Source organism: Zonotrichia leucophrys, chromosome 5, assembly GCF_028769735.1.
Source record: "Zonotrichia leucophrys gambelii isolate GWCS_2022_RI chromosome 5, RI_Zleu_2.0, whole genome shotgun sequence".
In the NCBI taxonomy this organism is placed as follows: Eukaryota; Metazoa; Chordata; class Aves; order Passeriformes; family Passerellidae; genus Zonotrichia; species Zonotrichia leucophrys.
This window is the reverse complement of record NC_088175.1, coordinates 9,590,151-9,617,600: the sequence shown is the minus strand read 5'-3', so window position 1 is coordinate 9,617,600 and position 27,450 is coordinate 9,590,151. Positions and strand designations below refer to the sequence as shown.

General features: G+C 41.7%; 1 protein-coding gene across 3 annotated transcripts in view; it reads left to right on the top strand.

Annotated features, from left to right (window-relative positions):
* TUNAR (TCL1 upstream neural differentiation-associated RNA) overlaps positions 1-27,450 on the top strand; it is a 160,589-nt gene that overhangs the window by 12,086 nt on the left and 121,053 nt on the right. For 2 of the 3 annotated variants that reach the window (XM_064715580.1, XM_064715575.1), the window contains exon 2: positions 11,600-11,689. The exons of the other annotated variant lie outside the window; for it this stretch is intronic. The gene's annotated coding sequence lies outside the window, so the exon portion shown is untranslated. The remainder of the gene's footprint in view (positions 1-11,599; positions 11,690-27,450) is intronic. 3 annotated transcript variants of the gene reach the window in all.

Genomic DNA, 27,450 nt, shown 5'->3' with positions numbered 1-27,450 from the left:
CAGATAATTGCTAGAGTGCTGAACTGCTGTCTCAACTTATCCACATGCAATTAATAATATTGATCACCCTACACTGACCTTGAGAGTTAATAACTGTTTTTTCCCTTAGTTTCCCTTGATGAATGGTGTTTTCTACATGCCAACTTATAATTTTGTCAAGGTGTCAGATCCTGCAGACACTGAAATGCAAAAGCAGTGCTTTCTGCAATGTTATTTTCTTTGGAACCAATAAGAATATTTATGTCTAGGCTGAGAAAAAGAAGTACATTTTTATTTTTACAGGATTTTGCCTGGGGGAAGCCTATACAAATACTTGTGTAATAGCCAAATTACTTGAAATCCATGTAGGATACCTGCACAAAGATTTGAGGCTCCAAAAGTCAGGCCTTATTTTCTCCATCAAATAATTATGTGATATTTTTCTTCATCTAATGATAAAGTGTTTCTGTTTTTCCCAAAAAATCCTTTCCCATAGTAAGCACCCTGGTTAAGACACAGATAATTGAGGCAATTTATCTCATCTCATTTGGAGAGACCCTTAGAAGTCTTTTTGCTCTGGGTAATCTGAACAACATCTTTTTCCCAATTACCTTGAACAAACTGAAGAATTTATTTATGGTTATCTTTTACTAATAGGCTCCCCTGCTTACCTAATCCTCATCTTACTAGTATGATCTGATAATGAATCAACAGCACTGCTCCTGTTTTGTATGACATTTTTTTCTTAGTCTCCTGCTGCATTATGTGCCTTTTTGCTTGAGCATTTCCCCCTGCTGGGATCCCTAACAGAGGGATCAGAGCCACTGCAGGCCTGGAAACAGAGAATGTAGCAAAAAAGATTCTGCAAAAGTCTTTGAAATATTTTTATTCTCTGCTGCAGAGAAAATCAAACAGATCTGGAATGTGTGAAGTGGCACTCCCAGCTCAGAGCTTGGCATCACTGAGGAAAGCTTTGCAGTTCTGTATTATCCAAGAGATGTGTAGGGAGGAATTCTGGGGAAAGAAATCTGGCTCCACATGGGTTTTCTCACAGCAGCACTACCACTCAGTGGTGGAGCAGTATGTGGGAATGGTGTGTGATAATCTCACTGCTCCTTCTGCAGAGCAAATGGAGCACATTGTCCCAGCACAGCCACCACTCAGCACTTCAGCACTGATTTACCTTCCCCACAGACACAGGTAACTGCCCCCTTCCTTTGGACAACTGGCATGGTCTGGAGACACCTTATCCTTGTAAAAAGCATCTTGACAAACTCTTCAAACACTGCCTCTTCCCTGCATTTGTACTCATTCACCTGTCCCCCCATTACATCCTCAGCTAAAGCAGATTATTGCAAAATCCATTAAAAAAACACAGCAGTTTTATACTGAAAGATATCTAGAGGGCAGCAAATCCAGAGGGAAATCTCATCCTTCAGTGCAAACAAAACTTTCTCTTTTATTTAATTTCTCAAAAATCAAACAGAGTTACACAAAAGTTTTTTTTTTTCTTCTCTCTACAAAGCAGCAAGAATAATAGGGTATCTGTATAAGGTTGAGATATAATCCTACCTGGGAGAAAGTTTTTAATTTGATTGAAGCTTTCAGTACTGGGCAAAGCCTCTAAATTCAGGTGTGAGCTATGAAGAAACTTCTTGGCCATATATAATCCCATCTGAAAGCAAATGTATTTTTAGAGTATTGCTGTGGGACATGGAATGCTCCTGAGTTATTTGTGTAAAACTATGTTTGTTGTGAAGGATATATTTAATTTGGCATTAAGATTGTGTTATTGATTGCAATTTCATTCTCCTTCACGTTTGGTTCAAATTGTAGTTGGCCAAACAGCAGCTGGGTTCCATTTAACTGTTGGCAATAAAAATCAAGGCTTCTGTGACATCTTGCTTCATTGCATACTGCCTTTTTCAGCACATTTTGACACTCTTTGAGAAGTGTTTCTGCAATTACCCTTCCTAAATTTCATCACTAAATGTTGATGTATACAGTAATAGGGATGTTGGAAACCCCTGCCTCTTCTCCCTAATGTCTTCTGTTTGGCACTTGAGGTTTGGAACTTGGCCATCAAGAAGTTATCAGAATGCTTAAAAAAAAGGAGAAAGTTTAAAAATAGCCATGCTAATGGTTTGAGGTTTTACTCAATTTTTAAAACTTTTCACCTGAATTGTCTATTAAAAAATGGCATCTGCATGTTGAAAGATGTAAGTAGAGGCAAATCAGTCCAGGTTTTTGTGGACGCTGTCAGTAACCACAGGGAAAACCAGACAGGCTCCTTTGAGCATACTTGGGAGCATCACTGTCTAAATGTCAGCAGGGACATCTCCCATTCCCCACTTCCTGAAGCTGCAAATTGGGGTTAATGAACTGACCTCTGTTAGTCTGAGGTTTACTTTTGCATTTACAGGCGAAAAATGTGGTATGGGAGTGGGTGATTCTTGTGGTCAAGGTTCAACATGTTTGCATTGAAATAGGATAGGATGTATTCAGGAGAGAGGAGGATTGGGACTGTGTGATGGCTTTTTTTACTGTAGACTATACCTGAAGTTAGAAGGATTTATGTGGTACCTGATAGCATTTTTGGCAAAGGCCATACAAGAACACAGGCAATTTCCTGCTAATTGCTTTTCTTATGATGTACAACCCCCTTTCCTGTCCCAGACATGTGGTGATTTTGCACAGCAAGTATTACATTAGCATGGAAATATCAGGGAATTTTTGTCACTAGAATAGTCATTACTGCTACCCAAAAGGCATCACCTTCCTTACTACCTCTGCTATCTCTGAGCATCTCTGTGCTTCCTCTGCAGGAAGGGAAGGCTCCCTTTCCTCCTTCATCTTCACTAGACTGTTCCTTTTGGCTGGGGTAATTGCTTATAATGTGGGTGGTTTTCTGAAGCAGCTGCAGGTTGTGAGGTGCTGGCTCACAATGATGCACTGCCAAAGCCAGCTGACCTGCTGCTGCTAAGGGTCACAGAATGGGTGGGCTTGGAAGGGACCTTAAAGGTCATCCCACTCCAACCCCTCTGGCCTTCAGGGCTGCATTTAATAGCAATACATGACTGCTTTTTTTGTCTATTTGTTTGTTTGGTATTGTGTGTACTCTGCCCTGTGAGTAGTGGCTATATCTGAGCCATGAGATGTTAAACTCTTTTTGGCTCCTTTGGTTGCTCAGAAAACTCTGGCTGCTCTGAGCTTCATAGATGAAATATAAACACCATTTACATCTACTTAAAATCTGAATTGAACTTGAAATTTCTGTTCAGTCCAGTGGTGAATGTAGCTACTGCTAAATTGCTCCATTAAGTATAAAGCAAAGTTTAATCTGCTGTGTTTTACTTTTGTAAAATGCTTCTAAGCACTGGTAATGTTCCTTTTTATTGTGTTCCTTTGACTTTGTAGAAATCTGAAAACTTTGTCCTAATTTAAAAAAAAAAAAGGAAAAAAAGGATTAAAATACCCATGGAAGAAACAAGAAGGTTCAAAAAGGAGAGAAGAAAGGAGGAACATTACCTGGAAGAATTAGAGGAACAACACTGAAGCAACTTGCTCTTTTGCCTTTTCCTTTCCAAAGGAAAAAAGCGGTCAAAGAGCTTGGTCAAAGAGTCCCACTAAGCAGATTACCTCAACTTCTTGTGGAAAAGACTACAAATGCAATCCAGAAAGGCAATTACTTTTTATTTTTCTTCATTCAGATAGAATTTTTCAGCTTCTAACATGGAGTTAATTGCCTCCTTTTTTTTCCCTCCTTTTTTCTTGTAATGGTCCTTTGCATAGGTTTAGTCATCCTTGAGGGCAGCTGCTCCAAGTATACAGCAATTGCCAGATGATTACCTCTTTAATGTTTTCACTGAGTACTTTGCTGGTTAACCTCCTTAACTGGAGAGCTGCTTATTGTTATTTATGTCTTGTCAGCGTAGAGGTTCATTAAGCATCGGTAAATGACATGTTTTCATATCTGCTGACACCAGAAATGCAATATGATCAATTGCAAATTGACTTCGGTGCAGCAATAGAGTGCATTTAACACACATCAGTGGATCATTTGTACAAGCAGAGCTCGAATTTTTATGGCTGTTTATGTCTCTCTAATACCCAAGTATAAATTCTCCCAAGCCAAGCGATTCTTAGTAAAACCAAATGCAAAACTCTGTCCAGCAAGTGACCGCGTATCCAGGTGGGGTCTGAGCACAGGAAGTTTTTTGATGGCAGGAAGCTGAAAGTGATGGAACAGCCCTGATTGTCTCAGCTATGCCAGGAGGCACAAATGGGCTGGGGCATCTCTTGTGAGCCTTCCCTCCCTTCCCCAGCGCTTTGCCTCACTTGTTGCCTTGCACTGGCTCCTTGCCCACACCCCAGGGAAGGTCTGGAGATGGCTTTGTGTGTGTGTGATGCCCAAAAGCTGAGCTGATGACACCTCTGTGCCCAGGTCCTGTGGGGCAGGAGATGTCAGTGATGGGGAGTCAAGAGTTTCCAGTCTCCCAGGGGCCAGTGGTGTTTCACTGCTCACGCTCCTGGCAAGGGGGCTAAGCTCATGGTAGGCTGGTCCAAAGTGCTGCTGTCTGGTGTTGCTGCAGCAGCAGCTCCTGAGGAAGCTGCCCTGGCTTTTAGTGGCTCCAGCCCTTTGTTAAACCGAGCCTTGGGGCCAGAGGGCAGGGCCCTGGAATCTGTCCTGCTGCACAGGGTGATGGAGCACCCACTGCAGTAGCACTGGCAGGCACTGGGCATTTCCAAGGCCTGGGGTAGTGATCTTCCCTATCAGTGCTTGGATCTCCTCTCTAGGATGAGCTATGACCCCATGCCAAAGGCAACTAAAAACCAGTGGCTGTAACCCTCCAGGCTGTCTTCTGCCCAAAACTGTTCATTCACTTACACTGGGCTGCTTGTCCCTCACTGGAGTACAGGCTCTCTGTCTTGTTTCCTTCTTACTGAAATTTCTAGGAGCTACTGATATTTCTGTAGTTCTGAGGCTGCTCTTGCCTGTACCAGTGCATTTGGATTGGAGTACATCACCTTCACAGGCATCTCTGAATTTCTAGACCTCTATCTTTAGAAATTTGTCTCAATGGCAGAGGTGAAATTTTCAACTCTGCAGATCCAGGCAGATTACACAGTAAGGATTTGCCTTCAGAACTAGGAAAAGCATATAGTTATCTTTATTAAAAAAAAAAAAAACCCAACAAACAAAACCAACCCAAGCCCCCCCAAAAACCAAAAAAAGTAAGAAAACCCCCCCAAACCAACCAACCCAAAACCAACAAAAATAAAAAAAAAACAAACCCAAACCCCAACAACAAAACAACTCCATAACCGCAGAAGAAAAAACAAAACACCTTTTTGAGAAAAGGTTTTTATTTCAAAGCATCATCAGGTTTCAATTTAACAAAACACTGTAAAATAAAAGAAAACCATGAATGCAGGCAGCAGCCCTGGGAGCATTCAGGGCTGATTTACTATGCCAGGACATATCTCCTGTAGAGTTAGATTATTATTTTTCTCTACTGTTCTGTCACACATTGTTTCATGTCTGAGATTCCTCACTAGCAAATGAGCAAAGGCAGAAAGGGTTTACTCACATTAAATCCATTATTTTTTGTACTGGAGAAAAAAAAGAAAAAAAAAAGGCTTGCATTGAAATCTCTTTGGAAAGAAAGTAAGTTCTTACATTGTTTTAATTGGGGTAGCTTTGGCAATTTGCAATCTATACATAAGTCAAAATATTTTGACATTCATCTGGAGTATCTGACTCTCAGCTTATGCTTTTCTTCTGTTGGAATATTTGTAATATGCTCATGGCTTTATATGCTACAATAACTTTCTTGTTTTGTCTTATGAAAAAGAAATTAAACTCCAGATTGTCTTTTCTGTACAGAAAAGATAGGAGCGTCTGATCTAATCTGTTTGATTAGTGACCTTCCTGAAGAAAACTGTCATCTTCCTTGTTATACTTATTCTCACTAAATATCCACAACCATATTTGCTCATGGGCTGCTGAAGTACTGCTTGTGTTTGCTCCCTGTTGATTGGAACATGTGAAAGCCTTGTTTTAGCACTAGGAATAACAGAATGCTGAATTAATATTATGGCCCTCTAACAAAATTGCTTTCATGTAAGATTCCAATATCCTTATTTTGTTACAGGGCCATAATACTTGTTTAGCATTCTGTTATTCATGTGCTGTGATGATATTGATGGACTTAGTAGGAGTCCAGCTATGGAGCTCGTGCTGGGGTAGAGTCAGACAAATTAAGGCACATTTTAATGCAAGTTTAAGACTATAAGGTGGAGCAGATGGCAGAGCTGGTTATTTCAATCTTTGTTATCAACATGCTGGTTGTCCCTGCATCTTTTTCCTGACTTTGTTGGTTTTTATCACAGTGCAAGGCCAGATCCTGCCCAGGGGAAATCTGCAGTGTACTGGCAGCATGAGCTGCAAGCTGTGTCTTAATAAGGTGTGTTTTAAAAAAGAGCACCCTTTGGTCACAAAATTGGAATTTTTGTTTAAGGAAAGCAATGATAAATTTGACAAAGGATAGAAAAAATAAGGAAAATGGGCTAAGAGAGCTTTGAGTGTCTAAGCACAGTGTGGTGATTCCACTAAATCTTGATAATTTAACCAAATTGTGTGCCAACACAATACCTGTGTGCTTGTGCACACAAGTATGAACAACAATTGAAAGACGAAAGAAAGAACAACTGCTCTGTGAGTCTTCAGATAGCACACACATTCTTTATAAAATTCATGTAGAGCCATAGTACATAAAATATGGTATGCACTATGACAGTAATAACCAAACAATTTGATATCATGTGAAGTTTTACTATTTCTCTTTCATTTCTTAAAATCAAAATTTAATTTTATTTCAAGAACATTAGACGACAATTTATAGAGAACTATAGCTCTGGATGATGATGCCCACTAACAACAAAGTGCAAGAAAATAAGATTCCAGAGCTCTTCAGAGTGATCTCTTAAAATCTGCTGGAGATGTGCTGGCGTCAGGCCTTCTCAGAGGCACTGCAGATTCCATTTCTGCCATCTCTGGCTATCCAATCAGCAGTGCCAGGCTGTAAGACATAGAAATGCTTTTCCCCCAGACTGCCTCAAGATCCCAGGTGCTGTGCAGACAGAGGAGGCTGCCTCTGACATCCTCTGCAGAGACCATCATGGTCCAGCAAAGGGGTGGGGGCAGAGATGTATCACTGCCCAGCTGGCTGTGTGTGTTCAAACACTGCTGCCCATCCCAGAGCTACAGCCAGAAGCACTGGCCCAGCCAGGGCTGCAGGAGGACGTGGAGCTGGAGCCAAGCAGAAAGTTGTGGTGCTGCTCTGCATGGCTCCTCTGGTTTTGATAGACAGGGATCTGAGTATTAATGTTACACACAGTTGCAAAGATGAGGACAAAAATTGACCAGAAATACCAAAAGGACCAGTATTTCATTAAGGAGGATAGATTTATTGACTGTCTAGACCAAAGGTAGTTTTGTATTCACATTTTAAAAGTTTTAATTAAGGTTTACACTTACACTGTCTAGCCATTCCCAGGTTAGTTTTATGAAAACATTAACCTTGACATTTTGACAACTTTTTTCCTTTCATTTAGTCTCTCATTTAAAATTGTTTTCATTGTCTGTGGTTTAGTGATTCCCTTGGTCTGCTTACACAACCAAGCCCTTTGAAGAGTGACAGCTCAGCGTGCCCAGTGGCAGCTCCCAGCACAGCACTCAATTCTCAGTTCACCTGAGCAGGGGAGCTCTGCCTCTGTGGCCCTGCACCAGCATCACACCGAGTTTTGCAGGCAGAAATGTGAAGTTTTCCTCCACACCTGCACAGTGCACCTGTGAGAACAGCACCGTGGTGGCTTCACAGCTTGTGGGACCAGGGGCTGGCAGAGGATGTGGGGCTCTTCCTTACCTTGGTGCCTTGGCGGGAACTCCTGCTGTGCCTCCTGCCATCACACACACACACACACACACACACACAAGTCCTGTGCCTCCCAGGGCAGTCTGTTTCTGTAGAAGATGCTTCAGCTTCTGCATGGGAGGCCCCAAGCAGTCCCCAGTAGCTTCTGTCCTGTGCTGGGATCAAGCAGTACAGCATGCCAAGATGCCTGGCAGTGCCACATGTTGATTTGGAAAGTCCAATTCAGCATTGCTGTATCAGGAAATGCCCCAAATCACCTAAGAACTTACTGCAAGACATGCTTAAAGCTTTCTGCCCCAGCTCTCTGAAGATATTTAGGCAGAAATGTATGTAAACTGTGTATGTGTATAGTGATGCAGGGAGGTGCTGTGAAAATCCTACAGGAATGTTTCCATGGCTCACACCAATAAATAAACCCTTACATTTTGCTGGTGTATTTCTTCTCAGCTGCTTTCTCTGCAAAGCTGCTGTGGTTATTAACTCATTGGAGCTCACAGGGGATGAACCAAGACATTTGGGTGTTAATGGCAGCACTTGGATAGACAAGTAGAGAGAGGGAAGTTGTCTCTCCCCAGGGAGACAGGAGACAACATCAACTCTTAAGAAAGGAATAACCTTCACCTCTGCATCCCTGCATATCTTTGTTTAAGACTGCATTGCATTGGGGAAATTCCATTCCAATCCCACTGACTGCATGTGAGAAACTGGTCTTTCAATTTCAATGGAAAATAGGAAAATGAAGGGGTTTGTTGTTTGAAACAACAGAGAAAAACTGGTAAGATGGCATAATTCAGATCAAGCTCCTATGGAAGGAAGGAAATGTTGCAGAAAGAAATTGCCAGAGAACAGAAATGCCTGCAGAGAAGCAGGAATGTAAATAGTGTGGTTGTGCCCAGCCTTTCCTGTAAAAGATTCCTGCATGTCCTCCTGCTTCTCTTTCAAGTCTTGTCCAGCATGTTGACTGGATAAATTGAGTTCCCTCTGGTTCCAGTGGTAGGAGTTCAAGATGAGAGCACTGAGTCGCTCGCTCTTACCAAAGGTGATATTCTAACTCGAGTGTGATCAGAAACTAAACATTTTACAAAGTAGGGCTGCCCAAAATCTGAGAGATTCTGCCTCATGTAAGGCCAAGGGGGAAGGAAGGTTGGCACTGCATTTTTAATACTGTTTGGGAATCCAGGTTCCCAAGACAGGCAATGCACATCCTTGTGAGCAGCGAGGAGAGTGTGTGACCCCGTGTCACCGTTTCCCTGCTGGAGACGGTGACAACATGTTTGTAGCAGGAACACAGTCCCTGCTCCCAGGCTGGGGTGAGGCAATGGGGACCTGAGGAACCAAACAAACACCACTTTTACTCCTCAACAGCAAATACATCTCCCTGTTTGCATAAAGTGAGCATCTGAGGATTATCTGGAAAATGTGGGATTTTGGTACTGGAATTAGAGTTTAGAGAAATCTGATGAAGCAAGTAGTGTATAGGGCTTGACATAAAATAGGCCTGGTAATGAAACTGATAAGAGAAACACCCTTGGGAATCCTGGAATAGAACTTCTCATTGATCTCTTCTGGCACTGAGAAAGAAAAATGCAGGTCTACAGATTGACAAGCACTATGTGAGGAAAAAAAATTAGATTACACTCAGGTGATAATCCCAAATCAAAAGGAGCTCAGAAAAAGAGAAGTGTCTAAGCCTTCTTGTTTGTAACTGAAATTTACAATCATGGATGTCATTCCCTAAGGACATGACTGTATTGATAATTTCAATCATTAAATTTAAAAGGAAAAAAAAAAACAACCCAGGAGAACATATACACTGAGTTATCAATAGATTGTTTTCTTTGCCATACAAAAGAAGGAAAAGAAGGAAAAGAAGGAAAAGACTGCCCAAAACCTTTTTGATTTTTAATTCTGTAGCATCCTAAGGTAATGCTCTGTGTCAGAAATGTAAATATTTTCCTCAGAGGAAAATATTTTTCTAATCACTCTGAAGATTATTCAATGGTACTGATTTACCATTAAAATTTCTTTATTATTTATTAACAGTTTATTAACATTAGAAAAATCTAATCTGTTTTTTCACATTTGTTTTCTTTACTAACTTCACCTACATTGGATTGCAAAATTTGGCCCAGCAAACCATCTTTTCAACATATTTGACCCTCACTGATAAGAGCATTGATTTTGTTTTAGGAACCTGGCCTGGCATTTAAGTCTACAGTATCTGATTCCCTTCTCTGACACAAACCTTGTGTATGAATTTGGGGCCTTCATTGTCTTTTTCATAAAATATGACTTTTGGTAAGAGAGTTCCCCAAGCTTCATCCTCCTAATAGCTGGAATTCTTCTTCTAGTTTACAGGATGGATGTGATTGTGGCAAGTTTTCACACAATATCTTAATCTAAATATCTCTATTAAATTAAACAATTCTTTTCCTCTCATGGTAGTTAGTTCTTGGATGCTTTAGTGACTGCAATTGTCTCCTCTTTCAGTCTGTGTTTCACTGTGCAGACAAGATTTCCAGCTTTCTGTCATGAGAAAATGCTCCTCTGATCACCTCCATAAGCCCCTCCACACCTCTCTCTTGATGTGAGCTCTTGTGTGCAGTATCCAGATGGGATTTCTCTCTGTTTTGTGTAAGAAGTTCCAGTAGGAAATTTTGCAGAAATGCTGGTCCTCTCAAAAAAACCCTCTTTCTGAGCCTGTTCTCTTATAAAAATACATAGGACATGTGCTTGTGGTATCCCAACACCATGTCTGTCAGTCTGTCCTTTACTCCCAACACACAAGGAAGGTCCAGCTGAACAGCCAGCATTTCTTGGGGCACAGCCTAAGTAAAATACAAAATCAAACAGTATGGAAAAAAAAAACAACCAAAACAAAAAACCAAAGCCAAAACAGAAGTGTGTGTGAGTTGCTGTAGAGCTAGTGTTAAGCAAGAAAACGCTTGAAAGCATTTTGTGGTTTGAGCATGGGACACCTTTTTTGCGTTGCTCTCCCCTCTGTCCTTGTCCCCCTGTCCATGTTCTGCTCCCCAGTAGCTGCTGCCTGCAGGAATGCACTCAGTAGATGCAAAACTGGCTCACCCTAGGGCTGGAGGGAGCAGCCCTTCATGGCATCCTGGCAGAGACAGGGCCAATCCATGAAAGCAGGAGGCTGCTGAGGAGGAGCAGGATGAAGGCACAGCTGGTGTGAAGGGCTGCCCGCCTGCAGCCCCAGCTCTGCTGGGTGCCCCTGGCTCTGTGAGCCTGCTCTGTGCAGGGGACACCTGAGGGGATGCACCTCAATGCAGTTAGCAGGGCAGAACTGATAGTTCTGGTCTGGAGCAAACTGCAGTCCCCAAGAGACAGGCATGACCCACCTTGCTGCAGGTGTGATGTGGGGCTGGGATGAAGGGGAAATGTCAGGGACAGAAGTTGTCAGAGGGGGCTTCACAGATGGCTGATGCTCCTGGGATTTAACTGAGGATACACAAAATGCAACAGCTGTGAGCAACTGCACTCAGTCTCTGTGCAAAATAACTGCTTCACTAAAAGACACTGCCCAGTGATTGCTGCTCTGATTTACTTTTTTTCTAAAGTTTATTTTGCACTTACAGCTTGTGAACTGATCTGGTTTAGACTTTAGGATGCTAGCATTATGTCTCCAGATTGAAGCATTTTGTTGTGTCACTCCTTGTTTCTAGTGCCAAGATCACAGTCAGAAGGGAGTCACCCATGAAGATTTGTTCATGCAGCTAAGCTGACTTCCATGGATAAAGTTCAAAACAGAAAAGGTCAGTTTTACATATGTAATTTTGTTTATGTTTAGTTTTCTGACTTAGGTTTAGTTTTCTGACTTTGTGAAATAATACAAAAAGAATTTTTGTTTGCTTTTTGCTATGTGCAGAAAATACTGTATAGAAATAAGGCTTTTCCTCAAGTTGTCTAGAAACAAGCTGGACCCAAACACACTTAAACTTGAAAAAAAAAGTGAGATGAATGATATCAGGTTCTGGTATATCTAGTCTTTTGGCTTCCTCCTAACTTTACAGGTACACAAAGCTTCATTTTTTGGGGAAGATATAAAGCAGAGCTCCAAACGGGCTGCTAGAAGTTTTAGTCTTTAAACATGCCTCTGTACATCTCATTTCTGTTATAACTCTCCTCTTTTTTTTTTTTTTTTTTTTTTTTTTTAAATCTAAGCAGTGGGTCTCCCAGGCTAGCTTTAGGATTTTGCAGGATCTTGAGCTAATAGTTTGCCAATGCCTGTGAATATCTCCATTTTTCAGAGAAACTTGTTGGGTTGGAATTTTGCTTCTTGAAAAGGAAGGCTCATGTGCATACCAAAAGGTTTCTGCCTTGTGACTGTTTCAGACTCACTGTAGTCTTTCCTTGATCTACATAACTATCTCACAAAAGCAATATTTAGAATATGTGTGGCTCAAATTCCTGCATTTTTTAATATCAAAAATGAATACATTTTGTTTGTGCCTTTTGGTCTGATCCAGAAGGTTCTCCTGGGGTTTAGATCAGGTGTTGTAGGACAAACCATGTTCTGACTCATAGAGGTAATGGAATTAACCTGGGAAGGTTTTAGTCTGCTTTTAAGTCTCTGGTTTAAAAATACTTACTTTTAGTAGGGAGGAAACTGGAGTTGCCTGTTTTTTAGGAGTGCTTTATAATTACCCTCATTGCTAATCAGATTGCTCTTCAGTATTTAGCTGCATCTTTGTGCTGACATTAAATAAACATAAAACCTCACTTGGAAACAAAGATAGTATATTGCTTTCTGGATCCCACTCCACATAAAGGATAAAAGGATGAAAGTTCTTGGGTACCTTGCACTCCCAGGTATCTAATACCAGCAACACTGCACCACAAGATGAATGCACCTGACCCCAGGTAGAACAAAACTGCACTTTTCGTCCTTGAATATGAAAATTATTCCTCTGTGGCAGAAGCTTATATAAAATATGTTTCCTGGTTCTCTTTTCATGCCATCAACTCTTCCTTCCACTAACACAATAAAAAATAAAGGTCAGAAAAGTGGATACTAAATTGCAGTTGTGAATACAAACACAAACTTTATTTGTATGACTGTCTCTTTTGCAGAAACCTCTACCCACAAAGTCAAAATTGAGGCCAAAATGTCTCAGAAAAGAGCAATTATCTTAAGTCTTGGCCCATTGTTCATGTCTTTTCCAGGCCAAGCAATTCTTTGCTACTGAATTATTTACTGAGAAGGAGAATCAGCTTTATTCATCAGAGGAGCATTAGAATCCAACAGGACTGTGAATACATATTTAAAATGTTTACTAGTGTGCTTGAGGATATTCATTTAAAGCCTTTAGAGACTAGCTTGTTCATTACAACTTCAAATGAGGTTTACCCTAACTGTTTTTTAACTTTCCAGAGGCTTGTCTTGGCTTTTTGCTCTGCCCTGAGTGTGTGGCTTTTTGTTTTGTGCTGAAGGTATCAGAAGCAAGATGTTATCTATAAGATCAATTTATGTGGATATGGTGTGTGGTATTTTAGGCTTGAATTTATCCATGTTGGATGATGGAGGGGAATTCCATTGAGGGGGGAGGAAATTCTAATTCTCCTTCTGTTTAAGGCTGCAGTGCCATGGTTGCAGTGGCTTTGGAATATTATCCTACTATACTTGAGAAGCATATAATAGCACTGCACTGGATGTGTTGCTCATTAAATCACTCCTGTAGATATTCTGCTCCTGGTGCAATCAGAGATAAACAGTGCTAATGCTTCCTCATAGCTATTAGCATTTCAAAATCTTACACTTCAAACAGTTCCTTCCCATTTCCTCAAGATATTCAGAGTCTTGTTTTGGATTACTTCTCAGAATGGAACACAATGAAATATTTATTAAGCTTTCTGGAGAAGCTCTGGAGGCAGGATTTATTAATAGTGAAAATTCATTACTGATGCTGTTGTTCTCAACTGATAACAGGTTTTATGCCTCTGTATGTTATATTTTTGCTTTCTAAAAGGTGACATAGCTTGCAACAGCTCACTATCAAAAAACTTTCTCTGCTCCTGAGCTGGCACAAGACTGAATCCTCTGTGTTTAGGGTTAACAGCCAAATCTCCTGACCTGTGCCTATAAACTCAGCTCTGCTTGTATCAGCTAAGGGAAAACAATTTATTTAAACTGCTGTTCACATATTTCTCTCAAGGCTGCTTCTGATTGTCCAGATCTGAATTATCTTTTTATGGTTTGCATCTTAATACCAAAACTTCACAGAAGTATCTCCATCCCCTCTGCCTATGCCTCTGCCATTCAGTTCCCTGTGTCCCAGTACAGCAGTCCATGATCCAGCATTTCCAGTGGTGCATGACATGACTGAGATTAGGGGCATTGGAATTTTGCTGGGGTGGAAATACATGGGATGGAAATACACGGGTTTTGTTACTGCTGTGATGGTGGGCAGAGCTTCTTTTCCAGGAAAACCAGATCCCTCTCTGAATTTATCTCAATTTTACATTCTTATCATGCATTTGAAGCACCTGTGGCTAAAGGGACCCTTGTAGAGATTAAGCAGTGCAAAGCTTACCCTTCCTGGTGGTCAGAAACTCTTAAGTGTCATCTTAAAGACTCCAGACTGTGGGGCTCAGGGCTCACCATGATGTGGTAGGGATTAAGGCATTTGTGTGAAACATTCTCTGTATAAAAGGATAACAGTCCTCAAACACATTGATGTTAAATCTTTTGTTTTACATTGGCAATCCTAGGTATATAATTGCATTTCAGTACAAATTGCTTGTTGCCTTTAAATACAGTAAGTAAATTCCACATAAAACTCTTTGTTCTGAATGCAAAGCATTTTAAGTCAGTGTTTCTAAAACAACTCCCAGTGCTCCATCAGCAGTGTGATCTGAGCAGGGTTTGTCTTCCTATAACCTGCAGAGGATGAGAGAGTGGGCAGAGACTTGATCCTTCTCAAATCCACCTGTCTCATCTAGAAGAGAAGAAAAACAGCATAATGTGTAATAATATTACAGGGGTATAAGCCAAAGCCTGGTCTTCCCGTCTGATTTCTTTTCTCACAAATAACATAAGTTGTTTTCTTGTCCCCAAATTGCCTTCAAAATACACTTTCTTCTAGTGAGAGGCACAGAACCCTTTTAGAAAGCAAAGCCAGCAAACCATATGCTGCCTGGTTTTTATTAAAGATACACTCTGATGAAACCCCTCACCTTAAACCAAACCTTTTCTGACCTGGGTGGGCTGGAAGTCTATACTTGATGATTGCAGTTGGTAAAACACAATTCTCTGTGACGTGATCAGAGTTCCAGCACATACAATCACCACACCTCACTGTCTAGTTTGTGATGAGAAATCACGTGCTGAAAGAAAATGTTCTGTTGTGCCCCAAAGTGAATGATGAGTTATTGGCAAACCTATAGAAAATTTCTTTGAGAAACACCTTGTTAGAGTAACTGAACTGTCAGTAAGGAGAATGATGGAGGGGTTTGTTATCCGTATGGACTTCTTTTATTCCAGCTCCTTGTTCTGTCTTGATGTTTGCTAGTTTGCTACCTGTCTAATATTAAATTATTTTATCTGAGAACAATAGGGTTAGTTGGTATCTAGAGGTCTCTGTGTTCCTCCTCTGCTGTGGAGAGGGGATAAGACACCCCTTAGTAATTACCATTGAAATTGCAAAAGGCCAAAGCCTTTATCTCTCACTAATGTCCAGATCTCTTTTGACTTATTTTTCTCACTTTGTCTAGATTTAATTAGAACTTTAAAGAAAACGCAGCTTTATGGCTGTAATACCAACCGCAATCATGAAGTACAGACTTCCTGCCCACCCAGGGCAGGAAAGGTTTGGTAATAATCATCCAGGAATAATTTCTGAACCTTGCTATGAGTTTTGCTGCTCCTTATTGAGCAGTACTGCCGCAGCAAGCCTCCTCTTCCTTGGGCAATTATCTATGGGAACGTTTTCACGCCGAGCATGAGCAGCAGCCAGAGGAGAGCTGCGTTGGGCGCATAGCGAGGAGAATTCCCCCGATTTGCGGGGTGCCGAGAGCCCGGAGACCGCGCTCGTTGCCGGGTGCGGGCAGTGAGAGCCCGGAGGCCGCGCTCGTTGCCGATTCGGGCGGCGCTGCGAGCGCGGCGGGGCCGGGGCCCTCATGGAGCGCGGCCCCGAGCCCTCACGGAGCGGGGCCGGAGCCCTCACGGAGCGGAGCCCCGAGCCCTCACGGAGCGGGACCGGAGCCCTCACGGAGCTGCGCTCGCTGCTCCTGCAGCCGACAGGAGACAAGTTATTACCATATAAATGAGATGAGGTCTCGGATAATTTCAGGCTGAAAGTAAAACTGAACTGGACTGCTCATGGCTAGAAATTTTAAGTGTACCTTTCTACCTCAAATTTTTAAACTTTTTTAAAAGAGTTTTTTACTTTTTTTCCTCCTTCGACCCATTAGGAGAATCTATGAAATGAAATAAAGAGCCCTTATGTTATCCAGTTGTGACTATTTTGGACCTGGAACGTTTCTGGTGCCTTTCTTTTCTCCTCTGTTGGTTATTATGAAACCTGTATGCAGAGGTAATAAAATTGCTTTGAGGAGAATATGAATGTGAATCCCTTTGGACAAAATAATCTAATGCAGTCACATTATTCCCTTTTCTCTAAGAAAAAGTAAAATGGAATGTCACAGGCTGAGTCTCCCTACTTGGTCTGGCCATGCCTGAGGTTGGGTGGCTCAATTTAGAAGATACTTTTGGCTATGGGTTAATATATTTGATTTCTGTTCCCAGGCACCTGACTGCAGTGTGGAGTAACTAAGTAAAAAATTATATTCAACTATATTAATCGCTGTGTTAATCTTATCCCTCCTGAGTAGGGCATAAAACCCCAAGGAAAGAAGGAAATATTTTCATATGCCTCACCAAGGCATGGTATAATCTTAAGGATCCCTTTTAGTAGCCAAAAGTGTTTTTTCAATTGACAATCATCAAACAGCCTTTGTGGCAAGGGAGGAACAGCTAGAGAGACAGCCAAACAAACAGCACCAAATATCTCCTTTGTTGTGGGGATCAAATTTACGGCCAAGGTCAGGCCTTGCACACTTAGTTTGGATAAAATCCAGTTTTTCATAGAAGTCTGGGATGGCCACTGTGTTCTTACACCCAGGAAATGTGTCTGGAGCAGGGCACAGGGCTTGTGCTGGATGAATTGGTGGAGGCTCAACAAGTGAGCCAAAGGACACTTGCCAGTAGCACTCAGGAGTGAAGAATTGTCTCTCCTAATAGCAAAGTGAAGCCTGTGTGCCTGACAGGTACACAGTACATCCAAAGGGACACAGCCTTGCACCTTCTGTCTCTGCCAGACTAAGATATTCTGGCTAAGAGCCGGCACAGGAGGGCTTTACTGCTTACCAGAGCTGTGGTCCTGCTGCTGGAGGCAGCTGCCATTCCTCTTGCCAAAGTGTCTTTACTTGGAAGTTAATTATTGAAAATGTTTCCTCCCATTTCTGCAATTGTGGCTTTGTTCCCAAACCTGTGTCCTTGGGTGATTTGAAGACTTCCCATTTCTAGCCTTAAGACATTCATGGGCAGTTTACAACCTCTGACTAAATCAGGTAGATGACACAAAATCGTAGCTACAAAAATGCTTTAAGTTATTAACATTAAAAAAAATCTATGCATTGAATAATTGCATATTGAAAATAAATACCAATTTAAGCTGAGTCTGAATGTCAGTCCATCTTGAGATGTAATATAAAACTTTTCCAGAAGATTGCCTGAACTGAGTCTTTCTTTCAATACCATCTTTCTTGATTTCCAATGCTACAGGTTCAAAATTGCTGCTTGTTCTTGCTATCCAATTTCACAACATCACTTCAGTCTGATGCCTTTCCTGCACCTAGGGGATTCCTAGGGGACTTTTTTACTTTTTTTTGGTGACTTTGCAGAACAGCTAGCATAATAACAAGCCCAAAGAAAAAAGGTAGTTCTACAGTTTGGTCACCTAAGGTATCTACAGTATTACAAAGTTTAATACAAATAGATCTTTAAACTTGAAGAAGCAATGTTTGAAAGCCAGGTGAGATGTTTCAAAGAAAACTGGCTCCATGTGAAGAATAAGGAATGTGTTCCTTTGGAACACAGTGTGGCTTGAAACATACAGCTCTCCCAACATCTGAATCATCCTGTGGATATGATGATGTCCAGAGGATATTGAAACAGAGACAGGAGGAAGAAAAGTCAAACAATAAAGGCAGAATGAAAGAAAAATGAACACTAAGATTAATATTTCAGCAGTCTATTTAAAACCATGTTATTAAAGTGCTCGAGGCATTAAATTTGCTGGTCTGACTAGTGTGGGAAATAATTTTATTTTAAACATTGTGCAGTCTTGGAGAACTTGCAGAAGTTTTCAACCAAAGTAATGCATTATGCATCTGAATTGGACAGAGAGAAGTGTAAATTCTACATATAATAAAAATTGATGGAAGCATAAAAATGCCTGGAATTTAAAAATAAATTATGAAGAGCATTCAAGGAGATTAAATCATGTAAAGAAAGAACAGTGGAGACAAAGTAAACCTTACAAAAAAGAACAACTGGGAATTTCATCACAAGATTGCTCAAAGATGTTTAGGATACACTTTTCCCACTGGCTAAAGTCAATCCACAAAGTAAAAGCTAAATCATCTACTTGCAGGAAACCAGAAACAGGGCCAATGTCTGGGTAATTGCAGCCCTCACTGCCACTGATAAACAGCAAGGTGCACGTTGTGGCTTCCAAAGAGGATTGGGAGTGCTGATGTCCCCTGCACCAGGCTGCCTGCTGTGGCAGGGAAGAGCCTGCTGGAGGGCTGAGCTACAGGCTGCCCCACAGCCCAGCAGAAACAGATTTCTCATTCCCAAGGTGAGAGGATATAGGAGTGGCAATTATTAAAATGCATGCTGATCCACCTTTTTCAAAATGCTTATTTATACTTCAGTGAGGGTGGGAGCAGAGATCTGATGTATTCATCAAACATGGGAAATAAATGGTGTTGGAAACATCCTTCTGCAGGTGCTACAAACTGGTTCTCAGTGCTGAACAAAAAGGAGTTTATCTCCATCTTCTTTAAGATTTGGTATTTGGGAACAGTATGATATCACTTCTCTAGGCTCCATTCGATGTTGTGTGATTAAGTATAGTCCAGGATGGTTTGTTATGTGACTCCACAGCAGAAACCCTTCATTCCTTCCCTTTTCCCTCCCTCCTTCTCTTTCCCCAAACTGCCAAGGAAAGCTGTTGCCTGGGTTCTGTGTGTCTGGGCAAGCTTTCTAAAGGAGAGCTGGAAACAGAGTCATAGTCTCAGCTGTGATGTGCTGTAATGAGGAGTTTTCAGGTTTTCCAATTGCCACTTCTGTTCCTTTGCTGGCCAGATGGCCCATTTGAAACCATCTCATCCGAGTTATAGCTCCTTGCTGTCAGCACTTGCTTTCTGCCTGAACTTCCAAATACAGCCCTAGAGTGATATCCAACCTTTAATTTCTGAACACAGTATAGTTATTATTCACCTTGCAGTTTGTTCTCTGATGCAGGATTTTTTAAAACAGTGTCTGAGTCTTTTTTGAGCCTTCCTTAAGGGATTCTTCAAAGAGTTTTTATAATCTTTACATTTTTTAAAAATTTCTTTCTTTTTCAGAGAACTTTGTTTCTCAACTTTGTTAAGATCTGATTGGGGAACAAAACATTAGCAGTCATAACCACTGTGGTACTGAAGTCTTTGTAGCCTAATTAAAAGTAAGCTCAGACTTGAGACAGTTTGGGTTGAACACTTGTGTTCACTTCATTAATGAGTGCCTAAAGTGTCACTTTGAAAAGAACTTCCTTCAGTGCCATGGTGGACCAGGTTGTCCCTTGTTTGATCAGCCCACATAAAGCCAAAGTGGGTTGCAATCATGATGGGCTGGTTTCTGGCTGGGACAGCTCTCCTCCCTGATCCCCACACTCCCTTCTGCCTCAGCCATGGGGGAGCACCATCCCTCCCCATGTACCTGAGTCTCCTCTAGGGAGGACATGCAGTGGTTGCAAGGAGAGGTGACAGTATTTCCTCACTTAAGGGTAGGGCACGGAGATGGCATGAACCTGGAGACCAGGACTGTAGGATAAACCCATCTCATGCTGAAGCTCTGGATTAAGTTCAATAATCAATATTTTCCATGTGCTTAACATCTTTTGTTAGAATTGAACATGCAAATACATTGGTATTTGGATTACCCAGGTGCGTAATTGTGGAAGCCCCAGTCAGTTTGTTCCACTTTGTTCTCTGACTTTGAGATTTTATTTCCTCGCAAGGAAAGGAAATCTGGCAATTTCAATGAGTATTATTTGGCAAGGTTTGGTCCATTTCACTGCAACAAAAGAGCACCCCACTGCCCAAAGATTGCTCCCTCCACATCTTTCTGCTCAGCACCACCCATGTGCTGGGCACCTCAGCAAAAAGCTGCTTTTACTGCTCCACTTAGGGTTAGGTGAAAAAGCCACAGAGCTCCAGGGACGCTGCAACTCCAAAAGGCACACCAAGGGGAAAGCAGCACTGCCCCAGAATTGCTCTCTCCACATCTTTCTGCCTGGCCCCACCCATGTGTTTGACACCTCAGCAAAAGGCTGCAGTGTTCTCAGATCTCCCTTTCATGTCTTTAGCTACCTTTTTTGTCTAACTTGTGCTATTTGCTTTAATGATCCAAAGATTTGGGACAATGTGTATGTCTGGGACACACCAGCATGTGGCTTTTGACTATTCCTCTGATGTATTGTTACCTGCAGAAATTGCACAAGGATTATGACTTCTGAGAACTGTAGAGTGTGAGAGGTTAGAGGTAATCTTGGCACTTACAAAGAAATCTACAGTGCAGTTTAAACTGAGCCAAGAATCCCCTTTTGTCAGCCCTTATGCAACCTCTGTTTTCACCTGAAAAGCTCCAGATCTAAAAATATCAGAGAGGAAAATGTCAGTGTGGGATTACATAGTGACTTTAAAGTTAAAAATATATCCAGGGTGATTTTGAGCATTTCTGAAAATGCCTGACATGTACAATCTTAAATTGCCTGTTTACCCTTTTGCAAGTTGGAATTTCTCCTGTGGTAGATCATTGGGCTGAATACCCAGGGGCCTGGGTTAAAGCTTAAACAGGAAAGACATCAAACAATGAAAATGCCAAAGCAGGTTTGCTGTGTGGAAAGTTGTTATCTCTACATGGATGGGTTCTAAGGTTTTACACAGCCAGCAGTAGATGGTCCATCTCAAATGCTAATCAATATTATTTTTTTGGTCCTCATACTTAAATGCCCATGGGTTTAGTATTTGGAACCCACATCTCTAACCCTACTCTGGGAAGTTTATTTTGTGACACTGAATATTTTCTGTGCTATCTATGTTCACTTCAATGTTTCAGGGCAGAAAATCATCCAGGATACATTTTCCCTAGTTTATGAACTTTTTTGCCTTCAGGTGTTGATAATTTGTAAAAGGAGGTTAGAGTGGAAATTGTGAAAAAATGGCAAATGTTTTGCCAGAGATTGCAGGGCTAGACTGTTCCAAGTCCCAGACACAATTTGTTACAGGGAACAAGTACACATCATGTATGTTTACAGTAGGATTAAATCTAAAACAAATGCACTGAAATTAGATAACATAAAAGTAATGAAAAGGTCTTCATTCCCAAAATTCTACAAATATATCTCATGTTTATATTGTGGTTATGTATTTTAGCAAATAAGAAAAAGCTTGTGGAATATTTGGATCATGAAAGAGTAAAAAATACTAGGTAACTATAAATTTATATATCAATAAATACTTATGCTTTTAGAAGACTTTGAGAGCTATTGTTGATTATGAAAACATCAGTTGCTGTCCAGAAGAACAATATTGAAAAGACTGATTCAGTAAAATGTGCAACATAAACCCCTCAGAGTAATAAACAATGTAATAAAAACTGCCAGTGCCATAATTGTTTAAAAGGTGCCTTCAAACCTGAAGCTGTGACCATATAGTTAGAATAATGACTGAAGATGTGAGAAATTTATGCTGGTTCCTCTCTTTGCCTGTGTATTTTCCATGTGACCAATGGTCTGTCTCTGTGAATGCTGGCTCAGAGTTCCAGCTGAACTGCTGCTTCCTGAGGTTACCATCTGTCAACCAAGTGAGTGCAGGCTTTTTATTTCACACTTGCACGAGGTTAATAGTATCAGCTTCAATTAAAAAAGATCAGACCTTATGTATTTTTTATTTTGCATGTGTGACAAGTGCACACAGCTTTGCTGGCAAACAGGACTTTGTCAAGTACTGACAGCTTGACTGTGTCCCAAAATGAGACCCACTTGTACTGATGATAGTAACCACATTGTACTGGAGACAAGTGTTTTTGGGTGGTTCTGGATAAAGGTTTATTTTCCTACTGAAGTAGTACTTAGTCATGCAAGAGATTTTCTAGCTGGAGTTCAGCATGCTGTGAGTCCCTGCTTGGAGCATTCGCTGGTTTGTGCCTGTGGCCACATCTCCCTGACCAGAGGCAGAGCCGCTGCAGTGGCAGCAGCCAAAGCTCTCCCACAGCTCTGCCTTTGCAGGGCATTCCCACTTGTGGGGGTCCCAGATGCTGGGGTACCAGCTGTGGGTTTCTCTGGGTCTGGATCGAAGGCACCTGAGACAGTAGCTCATGTTTGTACTCAAGTGTTTATTATTTCTTACCAGAAAACAGTCTCACTACTGTGAGTTCAGCAGCTTTCCATTAGAAAGCTGGCCAACAATCTCTTGTTACAAGGTATTTTAAGACTAAACTATCCAATTAAGAGCTGACACCTGGATTATTTTCCCTATTAACCCAATTACTGATCCCAAAGAGCCTGCAAGGCTGACCTTTCTGCCCAATTACAAAATGCCACCCAAACCCATGAAGAAGAAGGAAGAAGCACGAGGGGGAAACCCAGGACGACATCTTGTGCCCTCCATCTTGCTTTCATCCACAACATACTAAAAATCCCAAAACCTAAATTTCTCACCAAGTGATACACCTACACTACTTTCTATAATCTATATCACACTTTTGTGGATTCTTGTCTATCTTGAAGTCTAGGAAACTTTCTCCATGAATGAGGGTCAAAGTCAGTGATCCTCTGGGGGTCAGGGCACCCCAGAGCAACCAGAGAAATATTCCCAGTGCTCTGGGTTTCCACACCCACTGAACATCCAGCCTTGGCTCTCCTCTGGTTCTACTGCTCATGAGACAGGGGTACAGTTGTTAGAAGGTTATTGAAGGGGAATTACTGTGAAGGGGAGACTTGGGATTAAATTACAGGTGTACCTGCAGGTGCTACTGGGGAAAAATGTTGCTACTGACAGAGATGTAGCTGGGTTTGATCACAGGGAAAAGCATTCCAACAACTCAAATGGCCTGTTCTCTTAACTTGTCACAGCTTATCCATTGACTGGCAAAGATGTGTTAAAACATTTGGTGTATTCTTTCTCCAGCTGTGGATGATACCTAAAAAATTTTGAAATCCTTTTTGTCTTAGCATTTCCCCCAAAGAGTTATTGCCAATAAAATTTCCATGGCATTTGCAATAACTAAAAATAACATAGGTGTTCACTTACATATATTTGTCCTATGTTGTTGGTTGACTATATGATGCTTTTATCCCCAATCGTCTCATTCTGTTTATGTTGAATAATAATAAGTTTTGTACCTTTAAGAGTGTTACAGAGAGTGAAGGGGGAGAGAGAAGAAGCGCGCAGTTTGTTTTCAGACACTGCACTCACTCCTCCACATTCCTGCTCCTGACTGTGTTGTCTGCGGACAGACAGCGGGACAGAGAGCTCTTCTTTTGCTTTTTAGTTAGTGTTAGCTAGCTGGGGCAAAGAAGTTCCCTGGACTGTTTTTTTTTCCCTTTTCTTTGGACCTCTTGGAACTGCTCTGGACTGAACACCCAGGAGAGCACCGGCAGCTGCAGCTGTGGCCCACTGGGCCGGCCCTGGCCTGCGACAATTCCAGCACTGAGAGACTGATCAGAGACTGAGTGAGCTGCTGCTTGAACCCGGGGTTTTCTCAGTTTGTCATCTCTTTTAGAGTGGCAAGGGGTCTCATTGTTTTGATACTGTTTTGGTCTTATTGTTTAATAAACAGGGTTTTTTTTCCACCTTTCTCCAAGGAGGTATTTTTCTTTCCTCCCGGACCAGTTGGGGGGAGGGGCCGATTGGATCTGCTTTTCCCACCGGAGCTCCTTTGGGGGGATTCTTCTCCAAATTTGCTCTAAACCTGGACAATATTATAAATTAATTTGTGGCCAGTGAGTATTAGCTCAGCAGATTCTGTTATGCAAGAGTAATATGAACAGAAGTTTTTAATTTACACTTCAGGACTTTGTGGATGTAGAGAAAGCCTGTGTTGATTCTTTGACTTTTTTTGTGTATTTCTGACTCATTGTCACTTCAAGCTGACAGAAATGCAAATCTTGGCAACTGTTAAATGTAAGCAGTGGCAAACTGGCTTTCCATCAAAATAAACAGTCCAATGACTTCTCCTGATATCCTCTGCTGAGAGAGACATGGCAATGGTAAGCAGGTGTCCACCAGTTGTACAAGCATCCCATCAGAGGGAGAGAGCTCAGGCAAAGTTACTGACCTCAGCAACAACAGATTTATTAGGCTTTTGTCGTATCATATATGAGAGTGAAGTAGGAGGTTGCTTTGGCCTTGCCTAGTAGGAGGATGCTTTTTGAGAGCCTGTACACCAGACACCTTCCAGCTCCTTACTCTGATGTGAGTTTTGCTGGTGATCTTCACTGCAGAGGCTGTGTTTTGTCGCTCCCTCCCTCCATTTGGACAGCATGCTGTATGCTCTCTTTTCACATGTGTGGAGGAAGGGTATGAAAGCAACCAGTACAAGGTCTCAGAGCCCTATTCAGAGCCCTGATTCAGGCTAAAACCCAGTGCAATATTCCCTCTGTCACACCCTCCCATGGAACAGGAGCCTGTGTGGGACTTGGTCTAAGGGATGTCATGGAGAAGGGGCAAGGGGAAGAGACAGAGAGTGGAAATGTGCATTTTAAGTATGCTGTTTCATTGTGCTTGAGCTGTTCCAGCTGCCTGGCTGAGAGCAGTGAGCTACAGAGTGAGGAGCATGTGAACGTGTGAAGTCCAGCCTAGCTGAGCTCACGTGTGTGAGGTCAGTTGTTATTTAAACACACAGCAGTAGCAGCCTTTATCAGGACAAAATAGTTAGAACCTGAAGGAATTTGGAGATAGGAGGCCTTCTGCAGAGATCCTGTGTTGTGGAGGCCCTTCAGGAATTTCCTCCATAGCTTAGGGCTGTAGTGCCTGTGCCAGAGCAGAGGCTGCTGGTGAGCCTGGAATGGTTCCTGGGGCTGAGGAGGCTCCTCTCACCAGACTGCTGGCCATCCACTTCAATCATCTCCATGCTGCAAGACTCAGCAACCTAAAATGATGAGTCCAGTGATATTTTAAGAGGGGTTATGAAATGACAAGTTGAATTAAGTTGGTGGATCTCTTAAATATTGGGATGAAAGGGTTGTGAAATTAATATTATAGTTTGAGAAGGAGGTATTGTATGCCATTCTGCTTATCTACACTGCTAGTGCTACTTTTTTTTTAAAATAGTGATTGGAGAGTTAATTACTTGTCTTTTTAACTTGGGGTCTCTGGATAGAGGCTTCAGCCAGTGTTTTAGAATCAAACAAACTTCTGGTTTACCTCCAGACAGATCTCAGTGGAAGGACTAGATGTGGCTGAATAAGAGGAATGTAAACAGAGAAACACATGAATTTTTAGGGCATTTTTCTGCAAGCAAGTTTTTGTTGATGGTGATATGATTAAAAAGAAGCAATCCTACTTAATTTTTTAAACTAAGGAAAAGAATAGCTAGTAGGGGACTGTATTGTGTTTTGCTGGACACTTCCCTTTCCCTTAAACATTGAAACAAAGAACTCCCCAACGATTTACAGGTAAATTTCACTGTCCTTCAGGAAAGCTCTGTGAGCCAAGAAGCAGTGCTCGAGTGTTGCTCATGGTCTCTTTATCTGGTTACAAATTTCAGCAGTGAGTTAGTGTGGCACTGGGTCAGCCTGCAGGAAGCAGGTCAGGGATGCTCAGTGCTCTGTCTGCAGGACCCTGTTTCAGAGAGAAGTGCAGAGAAAGCAAGAGGGATGGGAAGTCTTGCTGGGGACCACTCTGTCACCATGCTTGCAGGGTGCAGTGTGTGCTTAGGGTGAAACTGGTATTGGGAGGAGCAGGAGGCATCTTCATTCATCCACCTATCAGTGAAGTAAGAGTGGAGCTCTGAAAATGCAGCAGCCATATATGCAATCTCCTTCATCTCTGCTTGAAGATTACAGATTTATTTTTTTGGAAGAGTCTCTCAAGTTTAAGTACTGTTGTGAATGCAAACACAGGCAGTAATTTAGGATCCTGAATACCATCTTTAAATGGCAGCAAATTGCTGTAACATTTACTGCACAAGCAACGGGGGAGATACAGTAGGATTCAAACACCAGCCTTTAGTCCAGAACACCCCATGTCTTCCTCCAAAACACTTGTAAGGTGTAGAGAACTAGAGAAAGGGAAAGCATCAGTCTTGACCCAATACCCTTTTTTGAATTTCCACGATTGTCTAGTGCTTTCCCAGAAATGAATCATCTCTTCCTTGAGGCTCTTCCACTCCAGTGAACTCGTAGTATTAGGCCTGATATGATGGAAAGGTCCAGGCAATTGGCACTGAGCCAGGGCAGTTCCTCACAAAAGCTGTCATGATCCTGTCTGCTGTCATGGGACACCACTTACTTTCTTTGGATACACTTTTGGGCAAGATTAAATGGAAGCAGGTATAGCTTTAGATGCTTTAAGTTTAAAACTGATTAAAAACCTACTTTCACTTGCTCTCTTTGTAGCCTAAGATATTACTTATTTTTTCCATAAGACAAGCTCTGGGCAAAAACTATCTATGATTGTGACTCAAAATCTGGAGACTAAACAATTACTTCAGTAAAGATTTTAATGTGGCATTTGACACACCACAAATTGCCTGGCATATATAATCCTATTAACTGGAGTGGAGGGATGAGATCCTTTTATGCTTAGAATCAACAAACACTGCACACTAAACACTGCTTATCTCAGACACTAAATAGGCACCGAGAACTGAGACTGGTGGTTGGCTCCCTGACTCACCAGAGCAAATACAGATAATACCACATGTTCCAAAAATACTAGAATGAAATCATGCTGGCTGCTTTTTCCAAAATATCTCTAAAACCTGTTTGTTTGTTTTTCCTTGCATAACTTCTGGCTTGCTTGTTTTTACTTAATTCTCATTAAATTTTCTAAATGACGCTTGTATTCCCAATCCTCTGTTCTGTTTATGTTGGGTATCAAGTTGTGCACCTTTAAGGCAGGTTCTGAGAGTGAAGGGGGCAGAGGAAGCTGCACGCCTGCACTTTCCTGCTCCCACACTTGTCTGCAGCACAGACAGCAGGAGAGAGCTCTCCTCTGCTTTTAGTTAGTTTTTAGGTAGCTG